The sequence below is a fragment of the Mus musculus genome, chromosome 7 (genome assembly GCF_000001635.26).
Source record: "Mus musculus strain C57BL/6J chromosome 7, GRCm38.p6 C57BL/6J".
Lineage (NCBI taxonomy): Eukaryota > Metazoa > Chordata > Mammalia > Rodentia > Muridae > Mus > Mus musculus.
The window spans coordinates 99,247,147-99,259,369 of record NC_000073.6 but is presented as its reverse complement, the minus strand read 5'-3'; the positions used below and the strand labels follow the sequence as shown (position 1 = coordinate 99,259,369).

At 47.0% G+C, this 12,223-nt stretch overlaps 1 long non-coding RNA gene and 1 pseudogene across 2 annotated transcripts; one reads left to right on the top strand and one right to left on the bottom strand.

The window, feature by feature from the left end:
* Positions 1-4,178: 4,178 nt before the first annotated feature.
* Gm34062 lies at positions 4,179-7,858 on the bottom strand. Of its 2 annotated transcripts, XR_378360.2 has the most exons (4): positions 7,758-7,858; positions 6,111-6,347; positions 5,685-5,936; positions 4,179-4,268 (listed from the first exon to the last, which is right to left on the bottom strand). It is a non-coding gene; the product is annotated as a predicted gene, 34062 (long non-coding RNA). The 2 variants fall into 2 exon arrangements; XR_869818.1 differs by lacking the exon at positions 4,179-4,268 and having other exon boundaries at positions 5,646-5,936.
* Gm18943 (predicted gene, 18943) lies at positions 10,397-11,797 on the top strand (annotated as a pseudogene).

The window sequence follows — 12,223 nt, the reverse complement described above, 5'->3', positions numbered from 1 at the left end:
CTATTGCAGGTTTTTCTGTTCATTTCCCAATATTTTGTGAAGGGGACATCTTCCTGTGGCTTGCTTGAAGGGATGCACTTTAAACAGTGTGTCTGTTTCAGACACACTCAGAGAGGTTTCACTGAGGAGGGAAGGCATACCCTGAATGTAGACAACACCATCTCCATAGTCTGGACAGAAAAAAGAGAGTCCAGTCTGTTGGCTCCTGCCCTTTATTCCATCTTCCAAGAGGCAAGTGGATCTCTGTGTGCTTAAGGTGAGTTCCAGGACAGACCCTGTCTCGAAAAGGAGGAGGCTGGAGACAAGGAGCGCTGGTTAAGAAAGCTTGCTGCCCTTCCAGAGGACCTGAGTCCTGTCCCCGGCCCTCACACCAGGCAGTGCACAGCATCTGTTACCCCAGCTCCCTAGAATCCAACACCCTCTTCTGGCCCCCTAAGGCACCTGAATCATGTGGCACACACAAATACAAAAATAAAACAAACGTTTCTTCTTCTTTTTAGTTAATAAAGGAAAGAAAGAAATTGAGTTGAACTCCTGTGACCAGCTACAGTGCTTTCCCCCATGACGGATTGTATCCTCAAAGCATGAGCCAAAGGAAACCCCTTCTCCTCTTCCATAAACAGGCTTACTTTTATTTTTAATTGTATATATGTGTGTGTCTGTCTATGAGAGTCTATGAGTGTAGTGTGTCTGCCTATGAGAGTCTATGAGTGTAGTGTGTCTGCCTATGAGAGTCTATGAGTGTGTGTGTGTGTCTGCCTATGAGAGTCTATGAGTGTATTCTGTGTCTGCCTATGAGAGTCTATGAGTGTGTGTGTCTGCCTATGAGACTCTATGAGTGTGTGTGTGTGTGTGAGTGTGTGTGTGTGAGTGTGTGTGTGTGTCTGTCTAGGAGAGTCTATGAGTGTATTGTGTGTCTGCCTATGAGAGTCTATGAGTGTGTGTGTCTGCCTATGAGAGTTTATGAGTGTGTGTGTGTGTGTGTGTGTGTGTGTGTGTGAGTGTGTGTATGTGTGTCTGTCTATGAGAGTCTATGAGTGTATGCACATGAGTGCAGGTGACTGTTTCTGGTGTTACAGGAAGTTGTGAACTGCCTGACCAGCCTTGGTGCTGAGAACCAAGCCTTGCACAGGCTCAGCCACTCAGCCATGTTTCCAGCCCAACCTTCTTTGTAAGTTGCTTGTTATCAGATATTTTGTCACAGCAATGAAGAAAGTAACTATACAATAAGCAACGTGGTTGTCAGATATTTTTCAAGGATTCCTCTCTTCTCAGAAATCATTCAAAACAGCCTACTGTTCATAAGATGCAACTTGCCTTGAATTTACTGTTTAAGTAAATTTCCTCCTTTCTCACTTTTAAACTTCCTATGTCTTTTTCTTACTCAGTCACCCTTACTGTATCTCTAGAATTATTTTCCTGAACTTTAATAAGAATGTTCCAGTAACTTTCCATTAAGCATCATGGTGAATTTTGACATAAAATATTTAGAAACTATCCGTCAACTCCTATTTACCTCGGAAAGTCTTGTAAAAAAAATTACGAGATGATGAACTTACAAAAAGTGCTTTTCCAGTCTCTTTATAGACAACCGTATGTTTCCTGCTTTGATTTGTCAACATATTTAATTATAATAACAGTCATTCTTATTCAGTCGTGCTTGCTTTTTTGATAGAACGCCAGCTCAGTAGTGGCATGCTGTTCTTTTAAAAGTGTTTCAGGGGCTAGCAAGATGGCTCAGTGGGTAAGAGCACTGACTACTCTTCCAAAAGTCTTGAGTTCAAATCCCAGCAACCACATGGTGGCTCACAACCACCTGTAATGAGATCTGATGCCTTCTTCTGGTATCTGAAGACAGCTACAGTGTACTTACATATAATAAATAAATAAATCTTAAAAAAATTAAAAATAAGGGCTTCAGAATTCCTCTACAAAGTGTTAAGAATCACTGTATTAGTATTCACAAGTGAATTAAGCCTATCATTTCCTTTTGCTGGGCTTTTTGGCAGGTATGGCTTTTTGAGAAGTATGGCATTGCCTTCCTCTCCCATGCTCTGTGACAGAGCACATGCAATTCCATGGGCACTTTTCCTGGCTATCTGACATGACTCACTCATGAATCCAGGGATCTTTGTGTATCTGCCCCAGGGATCACCGACATTCCCTTCTTAGGGAATCCATTCCTGGGGTCTCACTGCCTGGGGAATAAAATCTAGGCTCCCAACCTCGGCTTTCAACACTCTCCATAAGCTTGCTAGGGTGTGTGAGCATCAGTCTCCTGTCATTGGCTGTGCTCTGGGTGCCCCACTGCCTGTCTGTCGCTGAAGCTCACTAGGCTGCTTCTAATGAGGGACAGAATCCAATGTGAGGTCCCTCAGTCCTTTTATGTCACTCTGCTTTCTTAACCTGTAGTGCATTCTACTCTGAAATCATCTTACTCACTTAAAAACCCGTTCACTAGCCAGTGGTGACGCCCGCCTTTAATCCTAGCAATGGGGAAGGCAGAGCCAGGGTGGATCTATTTGAGGCCAACCTGGTCTACAGAGTGAGTTCTAGAGCAGCCAGGGCCACACAGAGAAACCCTGTCTCAAAAACAAAGCAAATAAAACTTAGTCAAAACAAAAACATAGCTGGGCATGGTGACGCCCGCCTTTAATCCCAGCACTCGAGAGCCAGAGGCAGGCGGATTTCTGAGTTCGAGGCCAGCCTGGTCTACAAAGTGAGTTCCAGGACAGCCAGAGCTACACAGAAAAACTGTCTCAAAAAACCAAACCAAAACAAAACAAAAAAAAACCCAAAAACAACCAAACCCCCCCCCCTAATTATTGTGTAACACTCTCTACCACCTGCTGTTAGCTGCTGAATACTCCGAGCTCCATGGGATCTTGCCTGTTTTATTTATCCTATTTCCACCCTACACTTACATTTATCAAAAGGCATATAGAAAAAAAAAAAAGTTCATCCAACGAATCAACCAGAGGACGAGTAAAGGGGACAATCTGAGAGAAAATCCGTACCATTGTCAGAGAAAGCCAGGAAGGAGTGGGCAGGGACAGAGACAGACTTCAGGTCTAAGCAAGCTTAAGGACAGCAGAGAAGCCCGGTGAGAAATCCCAGCAGTCCTTGGAGACAGAATGGAGGGAAATGGGGAGGAAAGCCACATAGATCTGAGAGTTACCCTTACACTTTGATTAATGCATCTCTCCACCCGCCTGCTTTAATGGGTGTGGTGGCAATGGTGCTGGGATGGGGTGGTGAAGACGGTGATTATAGAAATGGGGTAGTGGTGGCGGTGGTGACGGTGGTGACAGTGGTGACATTGGTGATGATGGAGGTGACTGTGGCAGTGGTAGGGATGGTAGTACTGATGGTAATAATTTCGGTGGTTAGTGATGGTGATGATAGTGATGGACATGGCCCTGGTGGTAGTAAAGGTGTTGTTGATAATGATGGTGGTGGTGATGGTGGTAGGGATGATGATAGTGATGATGTTGATGAGGATATTGGTGGTGGTGCTGATGGGGGTGATAGAGATGATGTCATGGTGCTGGTGGTAGTGATGGTAGAGAGTGATATGATGTGGTGGTAAAACTGCTCACGCGATGTTATCTGGAACATTCTTTAGAGATCCTGTTCTTTGCTTGTCAAGCAGGGAAGCATTGTCCATAGTTATGTGAGCAGCACATAAAAAATGGGGGACAGAGCCTGAGCCAAGTTTGTGCTGCCATCTTTTGCAGAATGACTGCAGTTGGAATAGAAACTGGACCCCAGCCATCCACTTCCTCTAAGTGGCAAGCCATCTGACTGGGTTGCTGACATAGACTATTTCATGATGAGTGTTCAGATTATTTTTTTCTCTCTAAAAGATAAGCCTTCTCTTGGTGGTTAAATAGCAAGATCCTGTGCAGTGGTCAGGGGAAGGAGTTTATCAGTAGTTGATTTGCCTCTGGGGAATACAAGAGAGCATGGCCTCGAACTTGGCCCATAGGATGTACATTTAGCCTTCTTCTGCACCTCTTCAGAAAGACAGTAAACCAGAGACACTGGGGACAGTGAGGGGAGAGCAGGAGCTGTCAGGGAAACACCCTTGTCGGGCAGGCCAAGTGAGAACACCAACTGCATAGAGGCCTCGGTGCCCATGCGCAGTGAAGAAAGCAGGCTTCCCCATCTTTCTCACATACGATAAGACACTTGGCTGCTCCGATGCAAAGAACCAGTGCAGTGGGGGAGGAGGCTGGCCAAACTCTGTGTCTCGGTGAATGAGCAGACTGTGAACCAAAAATAGATGGAGTGAGAAATCATTGCATAGCACAGCAGCCCACATCTCTGATGCCATACTAGACATGAGACCATGTGTGCAAGAGCCTGTGGTCTGGCCTCTCTCCACCTAGCTGGGGACCCTGAGCCCCTAGAGGAGCCAAACCTTAAGAGAGTTCCAGGACAGCAGAGGCTACATAGAGAAATCCTAGCTTAAGAAGATAAAAAAGAACATACACAAATGATTTAAGCGTCCAGAAGAATGTCTGGGTTCTAAGTAGGATAAGAAAACAACAGTCTCAAAGTAAATAGGCACTTGGAGTGGGAAGTTGGCTCAATCGGTGAGCGCTTTGCTGTGCAAGCGTGGGGACCTGAGTTCAGACCTCCAGCACTCGCATGGAAAGCCAGGCACAGCAGCAATCCCCATGGTGGCGAGGAGGGCACAGGCCAAGCAAATCAGAAATCTATATTAAAAAAAAAATCTGCAACAGCAACAAAGAACACTCAACAATGACCTCTGGTATGCATACATACAAATGTGTAAACACATGTAATAAATACATAAACACCAAAAATGTTTAAATAAATGTTGACAAGTGCAGGGTTTATATTATTTTTGTTTTATCTATTTATTTAGGTTTTTTGGGGGGTGTTTGTTTTTGGTTTTTGTTTTTTGTTTTTTTGCATTTTGCTGTGTCACGTTGGTTGTCCTAGAACTGGCTCTGTAGACCAGGCTGACCTGGAACTCATAGAGATCCTCTGCCTCTGCCTCCCAAGTGCTGGCATTAAAGGCTTGTGCTACATGGCCTGGAGATATGGTTCAGCAGATAAGAGCACTGGCTGCTCTTCCAGAGGATCCAGTTCAATTCCCAGTAACCATATAGCAGTTCACAACTGTCTGTAACTCTGGTTCCCAGGGACCCAAGACCTTCACACAAACATACACGTATGTATGCAAAACATACATGCAAATCACCAGTGCACATAAAATAAAAATAAATGAATTATTTTTAAAAGATGTACTTATTTTTATTTCATGCATATATGAGTGCCTTCATGTGTGTGTGTGTACCATCTGAGGGCCTAGTGTCCTCAGAGGCCAGAAGGAAACACTAGACCCTGGAATTGGAGTTACAGAAGCTGTGAGGCCACCTCATGGGTGCTGGACACTGAACCTAAGTCTTCTGCAAGAACAGCAAGTGCTGGGAACCTTTGAGCCATCTCTCCGACCTCTACAAGAGCGGTGTTATGCCAGCTAGTCGAGGGGAATCCAGGACAGCCTCATCTCGGTTATTATCAATACAAGTTCGAGTCTCGGAAAGAGAATGAGTAATGTGCTCTTTCCCAAACTGGAGATAATAAAAATCCTTTTAAAATGTTTACGGCAGTAAATAGTGTTTAATGCAGGAGCCATTTATAATGCTCACCATGATAAGGGTAAATCTCAGGTCCCAGAAGGCCTTACGAGAACTCTCCTGGCCTGGCAGAGCAGTGTCTCTTCAGGTCACGGCAGTGGCTACAGAGGGAAATGGAACTGAGTGTCACAACTGAGCTGGCAGGTGACACTGGGGCCATTGCCATCAGTCACTGTGGTCTCTTAAGAAACGCGGATGATGTCCAAAGATGAGGGGCCCCATGGGCTGCATACAGGAGGGAATCCTGTCTGGGCCTTTCTCTGCCTGAGCAAGAGAGGAACATGGTTAGAAATAGGTTCTAGAAATTCCAGTGATTCTGCTCTGTGAAGGAGGAAATGGATGGGACCCGGAGTCAAGGACAGCATGGATGAGGCCAGTAAAGAAGTGATCAGGCAGATGGCAGTGTGGGATGTGGCTGAAAGAGGAAGAGAGCGATACCTGGTAGAAGTAGCTGTGCTTTCTAAAGGACTGGAAGCAGGGGGCTGAGGAGATGCCCAGGTGAGTTGAATGTTTGCTGAGCAAGCACGATTCCCTGAGTTCAGATCCCTGACCTCACATACAAAGCCAGGCCCAGCCAGCAGTGTACATCTGTCACTCCAGTGCTGGTGAGACAGAGACAACCTTCGGCCTCCACAAAGGTGCACACATAGGCACAGGTATGAACGAGTACACACCCTAAGAAAGAATGGAATATGAGGTAAGGAAGGAGGAAGACTTTGGGTGCCCTGCTCCCGAGTCCTGTGTTGGGGGCAGGGGCAGGTGAGTGGTGGGACCACCCAGAGCCAGGGAGTACAAAAGAAAAAGTGTCAGTTTGGGGGCATTGAAGGCTTGGAGGGTTTGTGAAGTGTCTGAGGAAACCTGCCCAAGACTCAAAGTGACCTTTTGTATTAAAGATGAGCCCCAGGCTCAGGAGGGCACCAGGTCCAGCAGAGCACAGATTTCCTTCCCCTGGAGGCCTAGAGAGCACATCCCCACACCACTGTACATATCACTCACTGTACATATCACTCACTGTACATATCACTCACTGTACATATCACTCACTGTACATATCACTCACTTATTCCACCAGCCAAACCTCTGCAGAGTTTCCTGTCGCCTGGCAGGGGGACAGGTCCATGGAGATAGAAGGAGCTCCCCACTTTAAGAGTCATGCCTTTCCCCTCCCACCAATGGCTGGCCGCAGCAGGCTCCAGAAGGAAGTGGTGTTTGATTCTCAAGGATGGGATAGGACAGCCATGTAGGCATGGTGATGCACACCTTTAATCTCAGCACTCGGAAAGCAGCAAAAGATGTATCTCTGTGAGTTCAAAGCCAGCTCAATCTATATAGTGGGTTCCAGGCCAGCCAGGGCCACATAGTGAGACACTGTCCCAAAAAAACAAAACAAAACAAAACAAACAAAACCAAACAAATCTGTTGGTATGAGGAGATCTGGCTGCCAGCCGAGGGTGTTGCTGTGGGAATAGAAGAGAAAAATACTGGGGAACTGAGCCCTAGTGGGGCCTGAGGAGGGCTGTAATCCTGGGCTGCTACAAGGCTACCTCGAACAACAGAAGTCGATACTTATGGAGGCCACAAGTTGGAAAGTCGGTGTCATGATAGGTAGGTAGTCTTGACTGTGAACCTGACTGGATTTAGACTCAATTAGGAAAGACACCTCTGGTTGTGTCTGTGAAACTTGGCCAGAGGTTTCACTGAGAAGGAAGCCTCACTCAGAACATAGGTGGTGCTGAGGCTGCAGGCTGCTTTCAAAGGAGAAAGGTCGCTGAGCAGAAGCCTGTGTGTATGGCTCTATTTCCGGACTGTGGGCATAATGTGGCCAGCTGCCTGATGTTCCCACCCCTTGCCTCCCCCTCCCCCTTGGTGGACTGTACCCCTAAGCCTGAGTCAGCATAAATCCTTCCATGGTGAAGTTTCTTTTGTTTGGGTATTCTGTCATAGCAACGAAAAGACAGTGTCACACCCAGCTTAAAAGTGTGTCAGCAAGGGGGGATCTGCGGGATGCTCTGTGAGAGAGCCTATCATCTTGCCTTGTTCTGTTCCCCATGTGGTCCCTTCCTTGTGGTTCAAAGAGCATCTTACCAAGCGCCTCTCTTCCATCACCATGTAGCTGTCTTCTGTTGTGCCCTTGGCCCTCCACTGCCATCTTACAAGGATCTCTGTGATGACATCATACAGCCAACTGTAGGGTCACATGAGGTGATTTCAGACTCTTCCCTTTAGTCATGCTTGCCACATTCCTCTTGCCACATATAAAGCATTGTTTACGGTTCAGGGGGTTAAGATATGGATTAACCGCAGGCAGATTTCTGAGTTCGAGGCCAGCCTGGTCTACAAAGTGAGTTCCAGGACAGCCAGGGCTACGCAGAGAAACCCTGTCTCTGTCTCGAAAAACAAACAAACAAACAAACAAACAAGAATATATGGCTTAACCCCTTGGGTGAGGGCCCCTTGGGTGAGGGTCGGGATGTTCGTCCTTCCATATATGCCCAGAATTTACATCATTTCCAGGAGAGGAAGAACCACGTTCAACCTGAGACCCAACAGCCAGTCTCTAGCGTTTCCTCTAGCTGCAGTGCTTGGGCACACACAGTCGAGCAGTGCCTCTCTCTCTCTCTCTCTCTCTCTCTGTTTTTGTTTTTGTTTTTCGAGACAGGGTTTCTCTGTGTAGCCCTGGCTGTCCTGGAACTCACTCTGTAGACCATGCTGGCCTCGAACTCAGAAATCCACCTGCCTCCGCCTTTGCCTCTGCCTCCCAAGTGCAAGGACTAAAGGCGCGCCAGCCACACCTCAGTCTCTTTCCAGATAGACGTCTCAGAACCCCTACCATGCTGTGCACTTCAACTTTAAACTTAGTTCACCACAGAGTCTTACTGAGATAACAGCACCCCACACGGGAGTGTGGACACTGCTGCACGGGCCAGCCTGCCAAATTCACAGTCCTGCCTGCAGAAAAGGACCCTCGGCTGAAGGGACTTCCTTCAGCTCTCAGAGAGCTTGAAGTGGGGACAGAAAGCCTCAGCTTCACCTTTCCTCATTCAGAGAACACACCTCCCAGTGGGAGGTGGGCGGAGGTCCCTGCGTTAGAGATTCCTGTGGAGAGAGTGTGGCGTTCCTATTGGCCACACTGGCTGAAATGCCGCTGTCGACCACAACAGAGACCTTGGGGGCTGGAGAGATGGCTCAGTGGGTAAGAGACCTGACTGCTTGAGCTCCTGAGTTCAATTCCCAGCAACCACATGGTGGCTCACAACCATCGGTAATGAGATCCGAAGCTGCCTTCTCCTGTGTCTGAAGACAGTGACAGTATACCCACGTACATGAAATAAATAAATCTTTTTTAAAAATGCAACGTGAGCCGGGCATGGTGGTGCACGCCTTTAATCCCAGCACTCGGGAGGCAGAGGCAGGCAGATTTCTGAGTTCGAGGCCAACCTACAAAGTGAGTTCCGGGACAGCCAGGACTACACAGAGAAACCCTGTCTCGAAAAAACAAACAAACAAACAAACAAACAAACAAAAAGAAAGAAAGAAAGAAATGCAACGTGAAGAACAGTGAACTTGGAGTCGTCATACATATCTGGAGAAAGGGCACCTGTGTGAGGAAAAGAGAAAATGCCAGGGCCTACGTGGGTTCACAACGATCCCATTACAACAAAAGGCCGAAAGGGAGGTGTTGTTACTTCGGTAAGCTGAAATGGTTTACGCCTCTGAGTTTGCTTTGAAGATGAGGTAAGGTCTCATTCTCACAGTACCTGACACTCAGGGCAGAAGCTCAGGATCCTCCATCCTGACAGTGCGGAGAGAAAAACAGACTGCTCATCTCCAGCCAAAGCTAGCAGCGCGGAACCAGTTCGTCAGCCTGCATCCAGCCTCAACCCCTCAGCTCAGGCTTCTGAGCCATCACCAACCCAGTCTTAAGCTCTTCTGGCTGCAGCTTTTCATATTGACCACCAGAGGGAGTAGCTCTCATTGTCGAAGGCTGATTTTCCGCTTCCAATTTCCCCTCTGCCGGCACCCTCCAACTTGTTAGGTTTCCGAACCTGGGGATTTCACGTTCGAGGGAAGGTGGGGGATGCTGCTCTAGTTAGGGAATGGAAAGTGTGATAAAGGACAAAGAAAATTCTGGATTTTGATAGGTTTTAGTAAGGACTCAAATGGAACTTTAATTCTGCATTTAAAACCCACTCCAGCAGGATCCAGGATGTGGTGGTGCAAGCCTTTAATCCCAGTACATTAGCCATGCCTCCTAATGTCCAAGTAAAGAACACGCGGCCAGCCAGGTGATGGTGGCACTGGAGATGCAAAAACATGTGGATATCTGAGTTCGAAGCCAGTCTGGTTTGCAAAGCAAGTTCCAGGACAGAGAAAGCTACATAGAAAAATCTTGTCTTAAAAAGTAAAACAAGGATGTAGTTGGTGGAGCGGCGGCGGCTGTAGCAGCGGCAGGAGGCGGCGAGAAGGACCCGGCGGCGGCGGAGCAGGAGGAGGGAAGGTGCTGGAGGCGTTCGCTCTCCGCGGGGACCGGAACACGACCTCTCACCCCCTCCCCACGGCTCGCGCTGCCGCCCCGTAGTTGGCACCTCTGCCCTAGCCGACCCTAAGCGGTAGTCGAGCCGCCGAGGGTGCGCTGAGACCTGGTGCCCGGGCTGCCCGCCGCCCGCGCGCCTGCCTCGCGGCCGCTCTCCCCCTCCCCGACACACACACACAGCCGGGTATTGATGGTAATGTATGCGAGGAAACAGCAGAGACTCAGTGATGGCTGTCACGACCGGAGAGGGGACTTTCAGCCTTTCCAGGGGGGTGATGTTTTACAGGCACTTAAGTATTCTTCAAAGAGTCACCCCAGTAGTGGTGATCACAGACATGAAAAGATGCGAGACGCCGCAGATCCTTCACCACCAAACAAAATGTTGCGGAGATCTAATAGTCCTGAAAACAAATACAGTGACAGCACAGGTCACAACAAGGCCAAAAACGTGCACACTCAGAGAGTTAGAGAAAGGGGCGGTGGGACCAGTTACTCTCCACAAGAAAACTCACACAACCACATAGTTCAAATTCACATTCTTCTAATCCAAGCAATAATCCAAGCAAAACTTCAGATGCACTTTATGATTCTGCAGATGATTGGTCTGAGCACATTAGCTCATCTGGAAAAAATTACTACTACAGTTGTTGCACAGAAGTTTCACAGTGGGAGAAACCAAAAGAGTGGCTTGAAAGAGAACAGAGACAAAAAGAAGCAAATAAATTGGCAGTTAATAGTTTCCCAAAAGACAGGGGTTACAGAAGAGAGGTGATGCAAGCAACAGCCACTCGTGGTTTCACCAGTGGAATTCTTACAGCAGCTGTAACACAAGCTTCCTTGCAGTCTATCATCCACAAGTTTCTTACTGCTGGACCATCTGCTTTCAACATCACCTCGCTGATTTCTCAAGCTGCCCAGCTTTCTACACAAGCCCAGCCATCTAATCAGTCTCCAATGTCTCTGACGTCTGATGCTTCATCCCCAAGATCCTATGTGTCTCCAAGAATAAGCACACCTCAAACTAATACGGTCCCTATGAAACCTTTGATGAGTACTCCACCTGTTTCATCCCAGCCAAAGGTTAGTACTCCAGTAGTTAAGCAAGGACCAGTGTCACATTCGGCTACACAGCAGCCTGTAACTGCTGACAAGCAGCAGAGCCATGATCCTGTTTCTCCACGAAGTCTTCAGCGCTTAAGTAGCCGGAGAAGTCCATCACCTGGTCCAAATCATACTTGCAGTAGTAATGCATCAGCTGCAACTGCTGTACCACAGAATGCATCTGCTAGATCTGCGTGCTCATTAACTCTACTCTAGTGGTGCACGTCAATGATAATCTCATAAAGCATGTTCAAGGGTGGCCCGCAGACCATGCAGAGAAGCAGGCATCAAGATTGCGTAAAGAAGCCCATAATATGGGAAGTGTACATATGTCAGAAATATGTACTGAGTTAGAAAATTTGAGATCATTAGTTCGAGTATGTGAAATTCAAGCAACTTTGCGAGAGCAGAGGATACTATTTTTGAGACAACAAGTTAAGGAACTCGAAAAGCTAAAAAAAAAAAAAAAAATCAGAATTCCTTCATGGTTTGAAGATGTGAATAATTGCACATGATCTCATAGAGGAACTGTAAATCTATTGCCCAGTCATAACATTTTGAGCTGCATTTAAGTAGACTATGGACCGTTAAGCTGGGCAAATGAAATGACAAGGGGACGGGGTCTGTGAGAGTCAATTCAGGGGAAATATACAAGATTGATTTGTAAAACCCTTGAAATGTAGCTTTCTTGTAGATGTATCTTCATGTTGTAAATATGTTTTGTAGAGTGAAGCCATGGGAAGCCAAAATGTAACAGAGCTTAGACATCTGAAACTAATCAGTGCTGAGGTGGCTGAATACCTAGCCTTTTACATGGAAACCTGTCTGCAAAATTACCTTTTTTTAAAAAAAGAAAAAGAAAAAATTTGGGGGGGAGGGTTTAATTTATCATTTAGAAATCTCGAATTTTCAAAAA